This window comes from Dasypus novemcinctus, chromosome 13, assembly GCF_030445035.2.
Source record: "Dasypus novemcinctus isolate mDasNov1 chromosome 13, mDasNov1.1.hap2, whole genome shotgun sequence".
In the NCBI taxonomy this organism is placed as follows: domain Eukaryota; kingdom Metazoa; phylum Chordata; class Mammalia; order Cingulata; family Dasypodidae; genus Dasypus; species Dasypus novemcinctus.
Genome location: NC_080685.1, coordinates 86,354,254 through 86,374,312, shown reverse-complemented (window position 1 = coordinate 86,374,312; position 20,059 = coordinate 86,354,254). Strand labels below are relative to the sequence as shown.

The window sequence follows — 20,059 nt, the reverse complement described above, 5'->3', positions numbered from 1 at the left end:
TTTAAAAAAAATTATTATGAAATTTCCAAACAGATAAAAAATAGAAAGAATAGATCCATCACCCAGATTCAACATTATCAAAATTCTTGCCACATTAGTTTAAGCACTCCTTTTCCTTTGAAATATCAGAGCAAATCCTAGACAGGATGTAATTAAACTCAATGTATCTATGAATGCATTTCTCTCTTTTAAAAGGGCCATTTTCTCCTATAATCTCAATATCATTATCTTATCTAATCTAATAAAATTAACCATGGCCCTTTGGTTGGGACTTTTGAAGGTGAAATAAATATAGAATTTTAATACTATAAAAAAGTTAGCATTGCATTAGAATAACAATATTCTATAGTTTCAAAACAGTTTTGAAGTGAAATTTTAGTATGTTCTGAAATGCAGGGTGCTGACCTACCATCTAACTAAGGCTAAGCTCAAGAATGCCTAAAGACAACTCTTAAAAACACAGAGTATCAAGATTTCAGTCTTTATACATTATTTTAATAAAAACACTTTGCTATGTACAAATATAGAGATCTTAAATGTAACAGAAACAGAATGCAGTAGATTTACATGCTTTCTTCACTGAGACAGACCAGTCAAATTTAGACATTTATGATTAGTAAGATATGATGACCAAAAGAAGGACAGATTTTCCAACCAGTAAATTCCTTAGAAAATGAAGGCATTACAGTCATCAAGAGGAAAAACAATTGGCAAGTTCGATGTCTATGTTGCATGACTAAGAGACACAAGAAGAGCTACTAAGAAACTGTAGTTAAATGTTAGAGACATGGCTTTCTCAGACTTCTACCATGATAATATACTTGAGACATAAACATCCTTAAATAGAAAATAGTTCAGTATGATTATGTGTATATTTATTCTACATTTTGCCCATGTCTTAATCTGATATATAAATGCATTTTAACTGAAATAATATTTTAAAAATGATAAATACAGAAAAGAAACTACAAATCCCAAGTCAAATTATGTTTAAAAGCTAAAAGATCTATGGGAAACAAAAGTACAGGCAGGGAAAAAAATGTATGGGCAGCAAATATTGGTTACATGTCAGTTTTCATTTGCAAAAGTAATTCTTACACAAACAATAGCATTCTTCTTTAAAGTCTTACAAAACAGGACAAAAGTAAAAACAAAAAATCCTAAAATTAACCTACAAATCCAAATTTGCTGAACTTAAGAGTAACAAAGTCAAGGCCAGTCTTGTAATCTGCACACATTAATTTGATAAATCAAACTAAACCCAAAAAGACAAAGAAAAAGAATGAAGCCAAAAAAAAAAACAAAAAACAAAAACCAACATCTGCAGCTATGCAGAATTGATTACTTTCCAGCAATTAAATAAAAACAACCAGTACACAGCTTTTTTTTTTTAATAGAAAGATGTATATCAGGGAAACCTTAAAGAATACACCATTTCTGAAATTCCCTAAGAGTTGATGGCATTTAAGGACAGTAAATGTTTGTACTCTAATGCCCATGGATGGGCTTTGTGCCAGTAGTAAAAAGTTATGTTTTTTATCTACTACAGATGAAATGATGTGGAAAAAAACATTACGTCATATCCTAGGACAGAGCTGCTATATGTGCAAATGAATCACTAAAGAATTATTTGCTGTCTTAAATGAAGTTTTTTCTAGGCATTAGAATATAGCCTAAATATTTACTACAATGATTTCCAACTCAAAGATAAATAAAAGGAGCTTATATATCAAGATTAAATCTCTTTGGCCGCAATGGATACCATTTCTCTGCGGGCAATTTTTAGTTCTTTTTCTTTTCAATACTATGTCAGTGGTTTTCTTGGCAGCAGTCTCTGTTGGTGTGGTTTCTATTTGTGTTATAAAGTTCTCAGGTTTAATATCCGTTTTCCTATAGCAACTGGAAAAGACTTCTTGGTGGATCCTCTGGAGCTGAGTAATAGGCTGCATCTTTAAAACTTGGGAAAATCCATCTGCTTGTTCAATTAACACAGGCAAGGCCTTGAAAAAAAGTAATACTCAAAGATAATCTCAGGTTAACAAACAGAAATAGAATTTTCATTCTTCATGTCTAGGCCTTTTCTAAGACCTAATGTTTTGGGGACATGGATATTCAACTTTACCTCCAAAATACTAGTTTTAGATGAGGAACTTTAACTGAAAGCTAAGACTAAAGAGATATTCTCTGTTCCTTCAATGCCTGGTATTAAAATAAAACTTTGACCAAGCCGAAAGTAATAGAAATTCAGAGCTAAGAGTTAAATGTCTGAAAGACCTTTTATATACCAATTTTTCAATATGAGTACTTTAGAAATCTTACTATTGGGACCAGTGATCAGCAATTTCTTCCTGAATAGGGCAAAACAGTCAATATTTTAGGCGTTGGGTATCTTACTCCTATCACAACTGCTCAACTCTGCCATTGCAGTGTGCAAGCAGCCACAGACATGGTAAATGAATGGATGTGACCATGTTTCAATACAGCTTTATTTACAAAAATGGGTAGGAGCTAGATGTGGCTGGCCCATCATACTTAGCCAGCCCATGATCAAGAACATGCTATGAGAGAAGCATGACCATCAGAAAATCAGAGAACTAATACAAACCACAAAAGAATGTTAAAGAGAATTAACATCAGAACAGAGGAGATGCTGAAGGAGTTTAAAAATAACTTTCATATACTAGAAATCAAATGTTTTCTTGTTTGGGGTAAAATAAATTTCAAGAATATAAATAATTTTATTACACTAATAGAAAAACACCCAAATTGGGTATGTATTATATATGGTATAATGGTTAAGAGTACAGGTTCTGGAGCCAGACTTCCAGGCTCAGCTGTTTAATTGGGTAATCCACTTATATTTAGTCTCTTCTTCTTTTTTTTAGATTTATTACTTTTCCCCACTTCCCCTCCTCCTGCCCTGCTTTTTTTGCTGTCTGTGTTGTCTTCTTTTCTCATTTTCTTTCCTCTAGGATTCACTGGGATTCGATCTTAGCAACCTCAGATGTGGAGAGAGGTTCCCTGTCAATAGCACCACCTCAGTTCCTGGTTTCTGCTGTGCTTCACCTTGACTCTCCTCTTGTCTCTCTTTTGGTGCGTCTTCATCTTGCTACATGACTCACTTGCACGGGGCACTGGCTTATCACAAGAGCACTCACACATTTACCCTCTCTTTGCCTTAGTTTTCTCATCTGTAAAATAGCAGTACCTATCTCTCAGGGTTGTTGTGAGAATTAAATGATGTAATATACCACCCATGTTAACTGCTCAATAAACATTAGCAGGTATATTACATAAAGTTGTCTGATGGACTGCTAACACTCAGAACCCCAAAATATAGCCAACCTTTAAAGAAACCAAGCATGAAACCTGGCACAAAGTAAGTACCTGATAAATGGTGGTTATCTGAATATTATTGTCATTTAATAGATTGATTAAAGATCTATTTAAAGACTACTGAGAATTCAGGTTAGAGTAGTCTAAAACACGTATGATTGTTGAAAGCAAATACCTAGTCATGCATTTTGTTCATTTTATAATTTTTAGCATGTAGCTTTTACCTTCATGGCTTCACTGATTTCCTTTGCTATTTTTTCCCCTCTGTGTTTCAAATTTTCCATGTGAGAAGCTACAAAAAAAATGATCATACAGCATTTTAGATTTTTCCCTTAAACAAAATCATAAAAGACATGCAGGCACTATCTAGACCAAGGGTTCTTTTTTTTTTTTAAAGATTTATTTATTTATTTATTTCTCTCCCCTCCCCGTCCCCCGGTTGTCTGTTCTCTGTGTCTATTTGCTGCGTCGTTGTCTTTGTCCACTTCTGTTGTTGTCAGCGGCACGGGAATCTGTGTTTCTTTTTGTTGAGTCATCTTGTTGTGTCAGCTCTCTGTGTGGGCAGCGCCATTTGCTGGGTGGCTCTCCTTACGGGGCACACTCCTTGCGCATGGGGCTCCCCTATGCGGGGGACACCCCTGCATGGCAGGGCACTCCTTGCATGCATCAGCACTGCGCATGGGCCAGCTCCACACAGGTCAAGGAGGCCCAGGGTTTGAACTGCGGACCTCCCATGTGGTAGACAAATGCCCTAATGTTTGTTGTTACATGGCCCCTTTGCCAGTCAGGTGAAAACCATGGACCTTACTAGGTCCACACTGTGCTCTGTATTATTTAATAAATAGATCATACCCACACCAACACATCCCCACAAGAAAAATGTTTTTTTAAATTTCAATTCAAGTTCATGAACCCCTTGTTAAGAACCCTTGATCTAAACAAAAAATATGTTAGGATTATTCACTTTATTACGCTTTGTAGTCCATTTAAATAAGTGTCCTATTAAATTTATCTAGGTAAATGAAAAGCCGTGGAAAATATTAAAGCACTAGAGTAAAACTAAAAGTTTAAGCATAAGGTGGTATAAAACAAAAGTCCCTTCATGAGTGGGGCCAAGAACTACAGGAGAAGCTTGGGCAGATCTTCCCGATAGGTGAGCTAACTCTGAAGAAGGCCACCAGCCAAAGCAGAGCCAACTGATAAAGACTATGAAAGGTGCTTTCTGCTTTGGTTTGATTGTTTTTATTAGTCCTAGTACTCAAGGAAATCTCTGGCATATGACAGCTATATGCAAACTTAAGGAACAGACAGCTCAGGGATAAAATCCCTGACTTAACACATGAAAATATTAAAATGCACATAGCAGAGGGGGTGTAGCCCAGTGGTTGAGCACCTGCTTTGCATGTATGGGGTCCCAGTTTCAATCTTTGGTTCCACTTCCAACAACAAAAAAAGGTACAATGTGCAAAATGATTGAAAGACAAAGAAAGAAAAATGAAGGCCCATCCCAAAGAATGAGATAAAAACCCAGAAACTGACAATGAACAAGACCAGACTTTGGACATATCAGACAAAGACCAAAAAAAAAATATCCTCAATATACTCAAGGAAATGAAGGGAAACACAAAGATAAGTAAAGGATATCAGGAAAACAATGAATGAACAAAATGTGAGAATCTCAATAAAGAGACAAATTTTAAAAGGGAACCAAACAAATATTGAAGAGCACAATAACAAATGAAAAATTCCCTAGAGAGTCTTAACAGCAGATTGGAGCTGGCAGAATAAAGAATCAGTGAGCTTAAAGACAAGGCAATTGCAATGATTCAGGCTGAGGAGCAGAGAGAAAAAAGAATTTCTAAAAAAGTGAACAAAGCCTAACAGACTTGTGGGACACTACCAAGTGTACCAATATAGGCATTATGGGAGCCCCAGAAAGAAAAGAGATAAAGAAGCAGAAGGAATATTCAAAGAAATAATGGCAGAAAACTTCCCAAATTCAATGAAAGACATGAACATGCACATTCAAGAAGCCCAACGAACTCCTAACTGTATAAACTCAAAGAAAACCACATAGTAATCAAACTATTCAATGCCAAGGACAAGGATAGAGTTCTGAAAGCTGTAAAAGAAAAGCGAGTTATGTTTAAGAGAATCTCAATAAGAGTAAGTGTCTTTATCGCATCAGAAACCATGGAGGCAATAAGCCAGTGGGACAAAATATTTAAAGTGGTCAAAGAAAGCAACTGCCAACCAAGAATTTTATGTTCAATGAGACTTTCTTTCAAAAATAAGGGAGAAGGAGGGGATGTGGCTCAAGCTGTTGAGTGCCTGCTTCCCACATAAGAGGTCCTGGGTTATGCTTAAAAACAACCAGAAAAAATAAAAAAAGAGCGAACAAATGAAGGAACCAACTCAGAAAAGCCAATGTGGCTCAGGGGTTGAGTGCCAGGTTCCCACATATGAGGCCCTGGGTTCAATCCCTATCCCTGATACTGTAAAAAAAAAAATAAAAAAAAAAAGACTGGGGGGAGATTAAGACATTACCAGATAAATAGAAGCTGAGGGAGTGCATCACCACTAGACCTGCTCTACGAGGCAATGCTATAGAAAATTCTTCAGACTGAAAAAAAATGACAATAGATAGTGGATCAAAGTGGCATAAAGACAGAATATATAGACAAAGGAACAATAAAGGGAGATATTTAATAATAATCAATAAAGACAGAGATATTTAATAATACAAAGGAACTAGACCTAATGGACATATACAGAATACTGTACTCCAAGATAGCAGGATATATATTCTTCTTGAGTGCTTATGGATCATTCCCCACATAGACCACATGTTAGCTCACAGGACAAATCTCAATGAATTTAGAAAGACTGAAAAGATATAAAGCACTTTCACTGACCACAACAGAATGAACCTGGAAATCAGTAAAGGGCGAGAACTAGAAAATTCACAAATATATGGATGTTAAACGACACATTCGTAAACAATCAGTGGGTCAAGGAGGAAACTGCCAGAGAAATCAGTAAATACCTCGAGGCAAATGAAAATGAGATTACAACATATCAAAACTTATGGGATGCAGCAAAGGCAGTGCTGAGAGGGAGATTTAAATGCCTACATTAAAAAAGAAGAAAGCTAAAATCAGAGACCAACCGCATATCTGGAGGAACTAGGAAAAGAATGGCAAACTAATCCCAACACAAGCAGAAAGAAAGAAATAACAAATATTAGGACAGAAATAAATGAAATTGAGACTTAAAAAAAAATAGAGAAAATTAACAAAACCAAAGCTGTTTTTTTTTAAAAGATTAATAAAATGGACAAAGCCTCAGCTAGACTAACAAAGAAAAAGAGAAGATGCAAATAAAATCAGAAATGAGAGAGGTGACAACACTGACTCCCATAAAAATAAAGAGGATCCTAAGAGGATACTATGAAAAACTGTATGCCAGCAAATTGGACAACTTAGATGAAATGGACAATTTCTAGAAACACAAAAACAACCTACACTGGCAAGGGAAGAATACAAGACTTCAACAGACCAATCACAAGTAATGACAGTCATTAAAACCTCTCAACAAAGAAAAGACCAGGACCAGATGGCTTCACAGGTGAATTCTACCAATCATTTCAAAAAGAACTAAGACCAGTTCTACTCAAACTCTTTCAAAAAACGGAAGAGGAGGGAACATTACCTAACTCATTCTATGACACTAACATTACCCTAATACCAAAGGCAGATAAAGATGCTACTACAATAAGAGAAAATTAAGACCAATCTCTCTAATGAACATAGATACAAAAATCATCAACAAAAAACTTGTAAATCAAATCCAACAACACATTGAGTGAATTATACACCATGATCAAGTGGACTTTATCCCAAGAATGCAAGGGTGATTCAACACCAGAAAATCAATTAACATAATACACCACATTAACAAATTGAAGGAGAAAAATCACATGAGCATCTCTATCAATGCAGAAAAGGCATTCAACAAAATTCAGCATCCTTTCTTGATAAAAACATTTAGAAAAATAGGTATAGAAGGAAACTTTCTCAACATGATAAAAGGCATATGTAAAACCCCACAGCTCAGTGGTTAAAGACTGAAAGCTTTTCCTCTAAGATCCAGAACAAGGTAAGGATGCCCACTGTCACCACTGTTATTCAACATTGTACTAGGAGTTCTACACAAAACAGGAAAAAAAAAAAGAAATAATAGTCATCCAAATCAGAAAGGAAGAAGTAAAATGTACCCTATTTGCAGATGACATGATCCTATATATAGAAAGTCCTGAAAAATCTACAACAAAGCTACCCGAGCTAATAGATGAGTTCAGCAAAGTGGCGGGATATAAGATCAACACACAAAAATCAGTTGTGTTTCTGTATACTAGGAACGAGAAATTTGAGGAGGAAATCAAGAGAAGTTCCATTTACAAGTAGTAACTAGAGAATCAAATATCTAGGAATAAAGTTAACTAAGGATATAAAAGGCTTGTACACAGAATACTATACAACATTGCTAAAAGTAATCAAAGAAAACCTAAACAAATGGAAGAACATTCCATGTTCATGGATTTCAAGACTAAATATCATTAGGATGCTAATTCTACCCAAACTAGTTTTACAGATTCAACACAATCCCAATAAAAATTCTGACAGTCTTTTTTTTTCAGAAATGGAAAAGCCAATTACCAAATTTATTTGGAAGGGTAAGGGACCCCAAAAAGCCAAAAACATCTTGAAAAAAGAAGAACAAAGTTGGAGGACTCATACTACCTGACTTTAAAACACATTACAGGGAAGCGGATTTGGCTCAATGGATAAAACATCCTCCTACCATATGCGAGGTCCACGGTTCAAACCCAGGGCCTCCTGACCCATGTGATGAGCTGGCCCACGCACAGTGCTGATGCACGCAAGGAGTGCCATGCCACGCAGGGGTGACCCCGTGTAGGGGAGCCCCATGTGCAAGGAGTGTGCCCCATAAGGAGAGCCGCCCAACACAAAAGAAGTGCAGCCTGCCCAGGAGTGGCACCACACACATGGAGTACTGAAGCAGCAAGATGAGGCAACAAAAAGAGACACAGATTCCCAGTGCCACTGACAAGAATACAAGCGGACACAGAAGAACACACAGCGAATGGATATAGAGAGCAGACAACTGGGGTTGGGGGTGGGATGGGCAGGGCAGGGAAGGGGAGAGAAATTAATTAAAAAAAATAAAAATAAAGCACATTACAAAGCTAAAGTGGTCAAAACTGCATCCTCCTGGCATAAGAGTAGACATATTGACCAATGGAACCAAATTTAGAGTTCAGAAATAGTGCATTAGAAGAAGAAACGAAGTACTGACACATGTGATGCCATGGATGAACCTGGAGAACTTTATGTTGAGTGAAATAAGCCAGACACAAAAGGAGAACTATTGCATGATCTCACTTATATGAACTAAGTATAGTGAGCAGACACATGGAGTTAGAGTCTACAAAATAGGTTACCAGAACATAGAATGGGAGTGAGCTGATGCTTAATTTGCACAAAATTTATAATTAGTTTGATTGTAATGATTCAGAAATGTATATTGGTGATGGTGGCACAGTGATGTGAGTGTAGTTAACAACACTGAAGAGTGTGTGTGAATGTAGTTGAAAGGAGAAGTTTTGAGCTGTATACATTGCTAAAGGAAAGCTAAAGGATAAACTGGGAGATGTATAACATAGTGAACTCTGTGGTGGCTGAGGATGGTGGTTAATAATAAAAATATAAGAATGTTTTTTCAGGATCTATAACAAAGGTATGTCAACACAGAATGTTGACAGTGGAGTGGTATATGGGGAAAAATGTACATAAAGCATACAGCTATGGGATATAAATATATCCTTGTTGCTGTAGGTATGTCTTCTGGATAGACAAAGGCTCAAAGAGTAGTCAACAAAATATTAAACTTCCCTCCTGGAGAAGTCCTGCTACTATGTCCAGTAAGATGGCAAAAATCTCTGGAATATATAAGCCTTGCCTAATAAAATAAAAGAGGCCAATAAGCCAATCCCTTGATCTTAACGCTTGTACTTATAAACCTTATTCCTATAATAATGAAACTAAGGCAAATTATAATTAATGCTTAAAAGTTACCTCCTGAAAACCTCCATGTTACTCAAATATGGACTTGCTTTAAAGCCAAACTGCAAATAAACACACTACCTTCCCCCTGACATGGGACATGACTCCCAGGGATAAGCTTCCCTGGCACTGAGGAATTATTACCAAGTACTAACCAGTGATGCATTTGGAGAAAGACCTTGACCAAAAGGGGGAAATAGTAAATAAAATAGTTTTTATGAGATTTCAAAGTGAGTCAGGAGGTCATTCTGAAGGTTATAACTATGCAGGTCTCAGCCAAACTTCAAAAACTGCTACAGTAAACAAAGCCCCAAACAACAGTACTCAATTTGGCTGAAAGGGGATAGACTAGGGAGATTAATAATGTTAACTGAAAGACAGCTAAAGGATAATCTAGGGACAGCATAATATAGTGATTTCAGTGGTAGATGAAGACTATGACTAATAATACAAATACAAGAATGTTCCTCTATTACAAGGTGTTAATAATATGGTGATACATGGGAAAAATACAACTAATGTAACACAGACTATAGTTAGCAATACTATTGCAATATTTTTATAGCAAAAGCAAAAAAGGTACTATATCAATGCTAAAGGTAAAAAAAAAAGAATATGGGATTTAGTTTTTTGAGATGTGAATATGATCAAGCTTTTTTGTTTTTCATTTTCTTCATTAACAAGGAGACCTTGATCATATCATTTAACTAATCTGTACTAATTTATTCATCTTTTAGACGAGTGGAGAAGCAATTAAGCCTATTTTTAGGATTAAATAAGATAAATGTGCCTGGACAGGATTTTTAAAAGTAATGCTTCCATAATTTATTAAGCTGTCTTTTGTCTGTTATTTTAATCTTTCAAGTCGAAATAAAGTTTTAAGAAAACAAACAAACAGTGCTTCTGATGGCTCAAGGGATGTCCGAATACCACAAGTAAGCCACACAGCTTCATGAAATCAATGTGCCCTCAGAGGGCCCTATCTGGGAATATATGAAAATCTACTTCCCAGTATAAGATAGTTATACTCATTAATTCTCCTAATCAGGATTCTTTGACTTATGTGAACCTATAATTTTCAATATACCTGTGAAGAATATTTTTCAGAGACTTAAATCTTCAGATTGGTCATATGCCAACTGAGCCCTGAAAGCTATCAGAATTGCAGCCAACTCCCAGTCTTCTGTTCTTCGGGCTTGCTAACAAAATGCTAACAAACAGCTAACAAAATGATGATGATGGACCAGTTCCATCCCCAAAACAAGGAATGTCTTCAACTGGAAGCAAAACAATTCCTTTCCTCTGCCCCATAGTATCTAAGTCCCTTCTCAACCTGAAGCAAAGTAGCTCTTGTCCCAAATCCCTCAAGATTGAGGAATGAACAAAAAATATTAATAAGAGAGTGAAACCATGGACCAAAGCAGATTTATTGTTACTGTAGTTATTATCTTGTGTTAATGGAGTAACTTGTAACATTGATATAAAAAAATAAAATTTAAATTAAAAAAAAGTGGCATAAAGAAATAAAGACCTCTGGTAAAGGTAACCATGTGGGTAATTATAAATGCTAGTGCTATAATATTGTATTTTTTGATATGTTACTTTGCTTTTTACTTCTTAGAATTCTAAAATACAAATGCATAAAGAGTAATTATAAATCTGTGGTTTTGGACATACAATGTATAAAGATATAATCTGTAACATGTACCATAAAAAGGTGGGAAAATGTAGGGATATACGAAAAGTGTATGTGTAAGCTATTAAACTTAAGTTGTCAAAACACATGTGATGGGAAGTGGATTTGGCCCAACGGATAGGGCGTTCGCCTACCACATGGGAAGTCCAAGGTTCAAATCCAGGGCCTCCTGACCTGCGTGATGAGCTGGCCCACCTGCAGTGCTGATGTGTGCAAAGAGTGCCATGCTACGAGAGGTGTCCCCTGTGTAGGGGACCCCCACATGCAAGGAGTGCACCCCGTAAAGAGAGCTGCCCAGTGTGAAAAAAGGTGCAGCCTGCCTAGGAATGGCGCCACACATACTGAGAGCTGACACAGCAAGATGATGCAACAAAAAGAGACACAGATTCCGGGGGCCGCTGACAAAAATACAAGCGGACACAGAACACACAGCAAATGGACACAGAGAGCAGACAATGGGGGAGAGGGGACGGGCAGGAAGGAGAGAAATAAATAAAAAATAAATCTTAAAAAAAAAACAATAAAAAACAACACATGTGATTGTTATAAATTTAGGATGTTAAATTTAAGCCCCATGGTAACCTCAAAGAAAATTTATGAAAACTATGCACAGAAAGAAATGAGAAAGCCCAGAAAAATCAAACTGATATGAAAGTAGGCATTAATAGAGTTCAGGGACCAAAAAAATGCAAAAAACTTACAAAGACTAAATAGCAAAATGGCAGAAGAAAGCCCTGCATTACAGTAGTGACTTTAAATGTAAATGGATTAAACTCTGCAGTCAATAGGCAGACACTGGCAGAATGGATTAAAAAATAGCATGCCCCAACTATATGCTGTTTACAAGACACTTGCCTTAAATTCAAAGACACAATAGGTTGACAATGAAAAGATGGAAAAAGTATACTATGCAAATAGAAACTAAAAGAGAGCTGGGATAGCGACACTAATATCAGATAAAATAGACTTTAATCAAAAACTTTTATGAGGGACAGTGATAGTCACTATATACTGCTAATGGGGCCAATCAACAAAAAAGGCAGAGCACCAAAATATATGAAGTAAAAACCAGCAGAATTGAAGAAGAAAGACTTCAAAAGCCCACTTTCAATAATGAACAGAACTAGACAGAAGATCAATAAGGAAACAGAACACTTGAACCACAGTATAAATCAAGCAGACCCAACAGACATATCCAGAATATTCTACCCGACACGAGCAGAACACACATTAATATTATTCAGCCATAAAAAGGAATAAGATATTGATAAATGCTATAACATGAATGAACCTTGAAATAATTATGCTAAATGAAGGAAGCCAAACACTAAAGGTCACATAGGCATGATGGCATTTATATGGACTATCCAGAATAGGTGAATCCATAGAGATAGAAAACAGATTAGCAGTTGCCACACACTGGGGTAAGGCAAGAAATAGGAGTGATTATTTAATGGGTACAGGATTTCTTTTTGAGCTGATGAAAATGTTCTGGAACTAGACAGTGGTGATAGAATACATAACAAAGAAATGTGCTAAGTCCCATTGAATTGTATACTTTAAAATGGTTAAAATTATAAATTTTATGTTATGTGTATTTTACTACAATAAAAAAATCCCTATGTGTGGAAGCCAGCTTCCAAGATGGCCCCCAAAGATCCCTGCCTCTTGGTGTTCACACTTTTGCATAGTCCCCTCCCTTACTGTACCATGGTTAGTCTGTGTGACCATTATTTACAACTGAAAAAACAGCATACAGTTCCAAGATCAGGTTTTTTTAAACGATTGAGGCTTCTGTCTTGGGTACTCACACGTTCTCTCTTTTGCTCTCTTTCTCTCTCAGATCACTCAATCTGGGAAAAGTAAACTGACATATCATGAGCTATCCTATGGAGAGGTTCACATTGTGAGAAACTAAAGTCTTTGTTTAGCAACCAGGAAGAAACTGAGATCTGCCAACAACCCTGTGAGTGAGCTGGTAAGCAGATTTTCTAGTTCTGTTTGAGCCTTGAGATAACTGCAGCCCCAGCTGATGGCTTGCTTGGCTGCAACCTCGTGAGAAAGCCTTAGCAAGCTACCAGCAAAGCAGCTCCCATAGTCCTAACCCTCAGAAATAGTAAGAGATTTATTATTTTAAGTTGCTAAGTTTCAGAAAAATGTATTACACAGCAATAAATAACTAATATAATATGAAAGCAATATATTTTCAAATCAATATGTTTAGAAAAAGCAAAAACAAAAACAAAACAAAACAAATATGTATTTAGACCTATCCTGGGTAGAAACAAATTCTTAGTGAGAGTTCATTTTAAAATATGTATGTTTGCTTATAAATACTATAATTCCCTTTTATTTTAATGTGATTTATATTATTTTTGTAGTTTAAGAAAATCCCCATTTAAAATTTCAAAACTATCTAAAGATGAGTTATCATTTATTAAATTTTTGGTTTTCATTCCCTGAATATTACATAGTACATTAACAGTAGCAAATGTTGGTGAGAATGTAAATCACCTGGGACTTTCACACCTTCTGGTGGAAGTGTATACTGATATAACCACTTTGGAAAATTTTTTAGTAATATCTATATGAAAGTTAAACATATCCCTAGCATATGACCCAACAATTCTATTTCTAGATATATTTCCTTAAGAAATGAATGTAAAAAAAAGAGGTATAAGAATGTTCATGGTAGCTTTATTCATAATATTCAAAACCTGGAAACAATCCAAATGACAATCAACAGAAGAATAGGACAAATTGTCTATAGACATAATGAAATACTACACAAGAACAAAAAAGAACTGATACTTTCAAAAGATGGATATCTCACAGAAATAACATTGATCTAAAAAGGATAAAGGCATATATACATACTGCATGATTCCTTTTATATGAAATTCAAGAAGACACAAAACAAATCATGATGATATAGGTCGGAACAGTGGTTACCTTTGGTGGAAAAGAACATTGAGAATAAAGAGGTGCAAGGAAACCTTTTTCGGGTACTTGAAATGTTATATAGGATCTAGATAGTTGGGAAACAAGATGGCCTGTGTAGTTACATTTTCAAACACTATGCTCATTATGTTTTTCCTCAGACTCAAAATACTTCTAAGTTTAAAGCGATGGGTCCAATAGTTAATCTGGAAAAAAAAATACAACGAATATACAATTTTCTCTATGTTTCCAGATTTCTTTTGGACATGTTGGACTATGTTTATTGATACACAGAAAACACATGGTTGACCAATGATAGCTATTCTTCATCTTTTGTACAAGTACTGATAAATGTAAAAAGTGCCCAAAATACTTCAGCTTGTATGTAAAATAGTTAGGTCGAAAGCGCAAATAATTATAAGTAGTATACATGTATGTGTGTGTGTGCACGCATGTGTATGTGTATGCCCTGACTTTACTGAAAGGGCTGCTAGGGGGCAGTAGAGCCCCCAGGGAGAGCCATGGTGTTCTCATCTTCCTGAACTTCCTTCAAGTTCTCTTACTCTTAGACTCCCTGGCATTAAATACAGTGCCTGACAGGTACAGTGGGTGTGCAATGGTTATGATGGACCAAGACTACGATAGAGGGTGCAGTGGAGGCACACGCAGGTTGATGTCACTACAACTGGGGGATTGCAGGGAGAAGAAAAGCTTCACAGGAATTATAAGAGAGTTGCCTTAAAAGAGGATTTGTTGCTGGATGGTCTAGAGGTTTATTTCCTTGTTTGGATAGAGCACATGGTCTAGTACCTTCCTAAGAAAGGTTTGGGGGAATAAAATTTTTTGAGAATCACCCATATATTCAAAAAGTTGCTTATTTACTTTTATACCTGATAAATAGTTTGGCTGGGTATGGAATTCTAAGTTGAATGTCATTTTCTTGCTTTAGGATTTTGAAGTTGTTATTCCATTGTTTTCAAGTGTTTAATGTTGCTGTTTTGTGTGTGTGTATGTGTGTGTTTTGTTAAAATCAATGCCATTTGATTCCTAATTTTTTGTACATGAACTGCCTGTTTTTTTTTCTAAGCATTCTGGATATTTTATTAGTCCTTGGTCCTTGTTTTTTTCTGGGTAGGGGGAGGTTCTGGGGATTGAATCTGGGACCTACGTCTGCTCCCCAATGAGAGTTGGATTTTATGTTTGTTTGTTTTTAGGAGGTACCAGAGATTGAACCCAGGACCTCATACCTGGGAAGCAGGTACTCAACCATTTGAACTACATATGCTCCCCTAAAGCAATTTTGTTGAGATATAGTCACATACCATACTGTCCTTGGTGTTTTGAAATTTCACACTAATATGCAGTGGTATGCTGATGTCAGCTTCTATGAGTTGATTGTACATCTCTCTTTCTGACCCTGAGTTCAGTAATATCATCTTGGTGACTCAAAATGGGCTAAGCTTGAGTTCTTTGTACCTTGGCTTCAGTGAACCTTAAAAATCATGACTCCTTCCCTTCCCTGTAGAGCTGGTTGTTAAACATTTATAAGAAAACCATTGTTGATATGCCTTGATGTAGATGTGTCTTTTCTTCAGTCAGAGGGCTGGACACTCAATGTGCCCTTTCATTCAGTCCTAAGAAATTTTCTTGAAGATTTTTTTCTTCATGACTTCTTCCCGTCTGTAACTCTGCACTCGCTTTCTGGAACATCTCTTAAAGCCATATGTCAGAGCACCTAGTTAGAGTAGTACTTTCTAATAAAAAAAAAAGAAAACTTTCCTATTTTTCAACTAATATGAATTTGAAGGTATTTCTTTAATATTATCTGTCAAATTGTATTTTAAGTTAATATTTTATTTTTATAAAGTTGCTGCTATTGAAGTATAATTTATATACAATGAAATGCACCTTTAATTTAAGTGTGCATTTTGATTTTTGACACTGTTTATACACCTATATAGCCAGTGCCATAATCAAGATACACATTCTATCAACCCAAAAAGTTCCCTGTGCCCCTTCACAGTCAGTCCTCCCTCCACCCACATCCTCACCCCTCTCTCAGCCCCAATATGCCCAGCTCCAAGCAAATACTGTTCTGCTTTCTGTTACTTTAGATTAGAATTGTACATTATATACTCTTTTTTTGTCTTGATTTACTCACTTTGAGATTTGTCAATGTTGCTCAGTGTTTTGGTTGTTCCTTTCTTATTAGGCTAAATTCACTGAATGGATATATTACAATTTGTTTATCCTGTTACCTACTGATGAACATTTGAGTTCTTCCATGAACATTTCTCCATTAATTTAAGTCTTTAATTTCTCTCACAATGGCTTGTAGTTTCCAGTGATGAGGACTTGCACGCCTACTAAAATATTATAAGTATTATGTTTTTTGATGCTTTTGTAAATGGTATTTTGATTTTATTTTCTTGTAAGATGAAGTTGATTTTTTATATGTTGACCTTGTTGTATCCTGTGATCTTGCTAAATTGATTTTATTAGCCCTGACCCCTCCTCTGTCCTTGCTGCCTGCTCTGACACCAGTCTCTCACATACATCTGAATTTGAGGTTTACTTGCTTACCTAGCTCCTACCTTTTCCTTTAGTGTGAGCCCAAATCCTCATTTGGGCCTGCCTTTTTTACCGTCATCTGTGGGTCCTGACCCTGTTTCCCTTTGCCTTCCCTGCTTGGGCTGTCCACCCCAAATGAGCTTGTGTAATATCTCTTTTGCAAAGGATTAGAAGAAAGCCAAAAAATATTTAAAGGGGGAATGGGAAAGGGCCTGTGGGAAGGACCAGTTCAATTTTTTTTAATAAATATGAGACCATTTTCTATTTCTTCTTTTGTCAATTTTGGTAGTTTTTGTCTTTCAAAGAATTTGTCCATTTCATCTAAATTTTCACATTTATTGGGATAACGTTATTAATAATATTCTCTTATACTTTTTTTTTAAAGATTTATTTATTTATTTAATTCCCCCCCTCCCCCAGTTGTCTGTTCTCTGTGTCTATTTGCTGCGTCTTGTTTCTTCTTTGTCCGCTTCTGTTGTCGTCAGCAGCAAGGGAAGTGTGGGCGGCGCCATTCCTGGGCAGACTGCACTTTCTTTCACGCTGGGCAGCTCTCCTTACGGGTGCACTCCTTGCACGTGGGGCTCCCCTACGCGGGGGACACCCTTGCGTGGCAGGGCACTCCTTGCGCGCATCAGCACTGCGCATGGGCCAGCTCCACACGGGTCAAGGAGGCCCGGGGTTTGAACTGCGGACCTCCCATGTGGTAGACGGATGCCCTAACCACTGGGCCAAGTCCGTTTCCCCGTTATACTTTTAATGACTATAGGATTTGCTGTGATACTACTATTAAAATTTGTGTTATTTGTGATTTTGTGTTTTCTTGATGAGTAGTGAGGGGTTTATACATTTTATTAGTCTTTTCATACAACCAACTTTTTTTTGGATTTTTAAAAATTTTTTATTTTTTATTGAAGTGTATCACTCATACATGAACACACATAAACGATAAGTGTATAGTAAAGATTGCGAACCTACAAAATTAACATACACAACATCACACAGGGGTCTCACACACCACCCCTCCACCAACTCTTTGCATTGTTGTGAAACACCTGTCACAAACTACGCAAGAGCATCATCAAAATATTTCTACCAACTGTAGTCCTTATCTTATATTTGGTGTATTTTTTTCCCAACCCATACTATTTTTTAAAAATATATTTTTGCTACAGGTATTGTGAACTTGCAAAACAATCATACAGATGTGCAGATTTCCCATACAATGCCACGTCCTGGCATACAACCAACTTTTGCTTTCATTAATTTTCTCTGCTGCTTTGTCAGTTTTCATTTGTATCTACTCTTTGTTATTTTTCTTCTGCTTTTTTAAAGGTTTATTTATTTACTTTATTATTATTTTAAAATTTATACTCCCTCTCCCAGATGATTCTCTTATCTATCTGCTAATTGTTTGCTCACCTTCTCCAGTAGGTACTGGGAACTGAACTTGGGACCTCTCACATGGCAGGTGAATGCCCAATGGCCTGAGTCACATCCACTCTTAATGGGCTGCGGTGTCTGCTGACTTGTGGCATCTAGCTCATTGTGGTGTGAGAGGCGCTAGCTCATTGAGGCTGCTGTGGCTCATGCCTCTTCTTTAGGAGGCACTGGAACCCAAACCTAGGACTTCCTGTGTGGTAGGCAGGCACTCAACTGGTTGAGCCACATCCACTTCCCTTTCTGCTTACTCTTAATTTGCTGCTGTTCTTCTAGATTCTTAAGGTGGGCTATTGGATCATTGGTTTTAGACCTTTTTTTCCTCTCTAATACAAGCTATTTAGGGCCATAATTTCAAGTTCCACCAAAACACCCTGTTGGGAATTTTCCTTCTTCTCTCCCTACCTTGCTTCCTTCCTTCCTTCCCCCACCCCAATTAGAGAAGTTATAGGCTTACAGAAAAACCATGCATAAAATATAGCGTTCCTACAGTTTTCCCTATTATTGATGCTGTGGCAGTTTGAGATTCTTTATGAACCCCCCAAAAGATAAGTATTATGTTTGTAAACCAGTCTATTCCTCTGGGTGTGATACCCTTTGATTATATTAAATTCAAAGGTTTTACATTTACTAGGTTCAATCAAGATTAGGGCTTTGATCCAACCACATCTTTAGGGTGACTCAGGGTTGAGTCTTTGCCCCCTTGGTGGGCTGTATAAATGGAAACTCACACAGAAGAAGAGACACAGGAATAGAGGGAGCGCCATAGACATGGCAGAGGAGAGAACCTTGATCCTGGGGCCCAGGAGAGAGCTGAGCCTTTCACCTGAGTGTTTGCAGCTGAAGAGACCAGAGCCCTGAGCAGCTGAGAAAGCCCAGAAAGAAACGAGCCCTCCAGCCCACAGCTGAGATCAGAAGAAGTTGGGTCCACGGAGACTTAAGAGAAAAAGGAAGGTTGAATCTTTACAGAGATTGGCAACTCTTGCTTCAACACATGGCAACAGAATTTGGTGAGAAAATACCTCTTATGGTACCTTGATTTGGACTCTCCACAGCTTTGTAACTATAAGCTTTTACCCCAAACAAACACCCTTTGTAAAAGCCAGCAGATTTGTGGTACTTTGTATCAGCACCCCTTTGGCTAATACAGATTCTTTGCATCAGTGTGGTACCTTTGTTGCAAAGGATGAAGCAATATTATTAATATTATAATTATGGTATTATTTATAGTTCATAGTTTACATTAGGGTTCACTTTTTCTTTGTATGGTTTTATGGTTTTTTAAAATTTATATTCCCTAATATATATATATATAACCTAAAGTTTCCCCTTTTAACCACATTAAAATATAAATTCAGTGGTATTAACTACATTGACAATATTGTAGTCCCATCATCACCATCCATTACTAAAACTTTTCCTCACCCCAAATAGAAATTACATACAAATTAAGCATTAATTCCCCATTCCCTACCTGGTAACAAACATATGGAATGTTTCATGAATTTGCATGTCATCCTTGCTCAAGGATCATGTAATCTTCTCTGTCTTGTTCAAATTTTAATATACATGCTACCAATGCTAGCACCCCTGTTGGGAATTTGATATAAATTGCATTGTATTTATAGATTCATTGGGGGAGATGTTGAGGTTTTTCATCCATGAATATGGTATATCTTCCCTTATTTATGTCCTTCATATATTTCATAAGTTTTGTTATTTTGCTCATAGAAATCTTACATGCTTTTGCTAGATTTATTCCTACTTAAAGTTTGTTGCTAAAGTAAATTATCTATTTTATATTTTTAAATTATACATATTCTTTAAGCATTTAAGGATGTAATTTATACTTATAAAATGATCTATTTTGGTCTGCAGAATAATAGCCTCCAAAAGATGTTCATGTTCTAATCCATTGAACCTATGGTTAAGT

The 20,059-nt window shown here is 36.4% G+C and overlaps 1 non-coding gene across 1 annotated transcript; it reads right to left on the bottom strand.

The window, feature by feature from the left end:
- Window positions 1–19,608: 19,608 nt before the first annotated feature.
- LOC111760585 (U6 spliceosomal RNA) lies at window positions 19,609–19,714 on the bottom strand. The gene has a single exon (XR_002794235.1). It is a non-coding gene; the product is annotated as a U6 spliceosomal RNA (small nuclear RNA).
- Window positions 19,715–20,059: the final 345 nt, after the last annotated feature.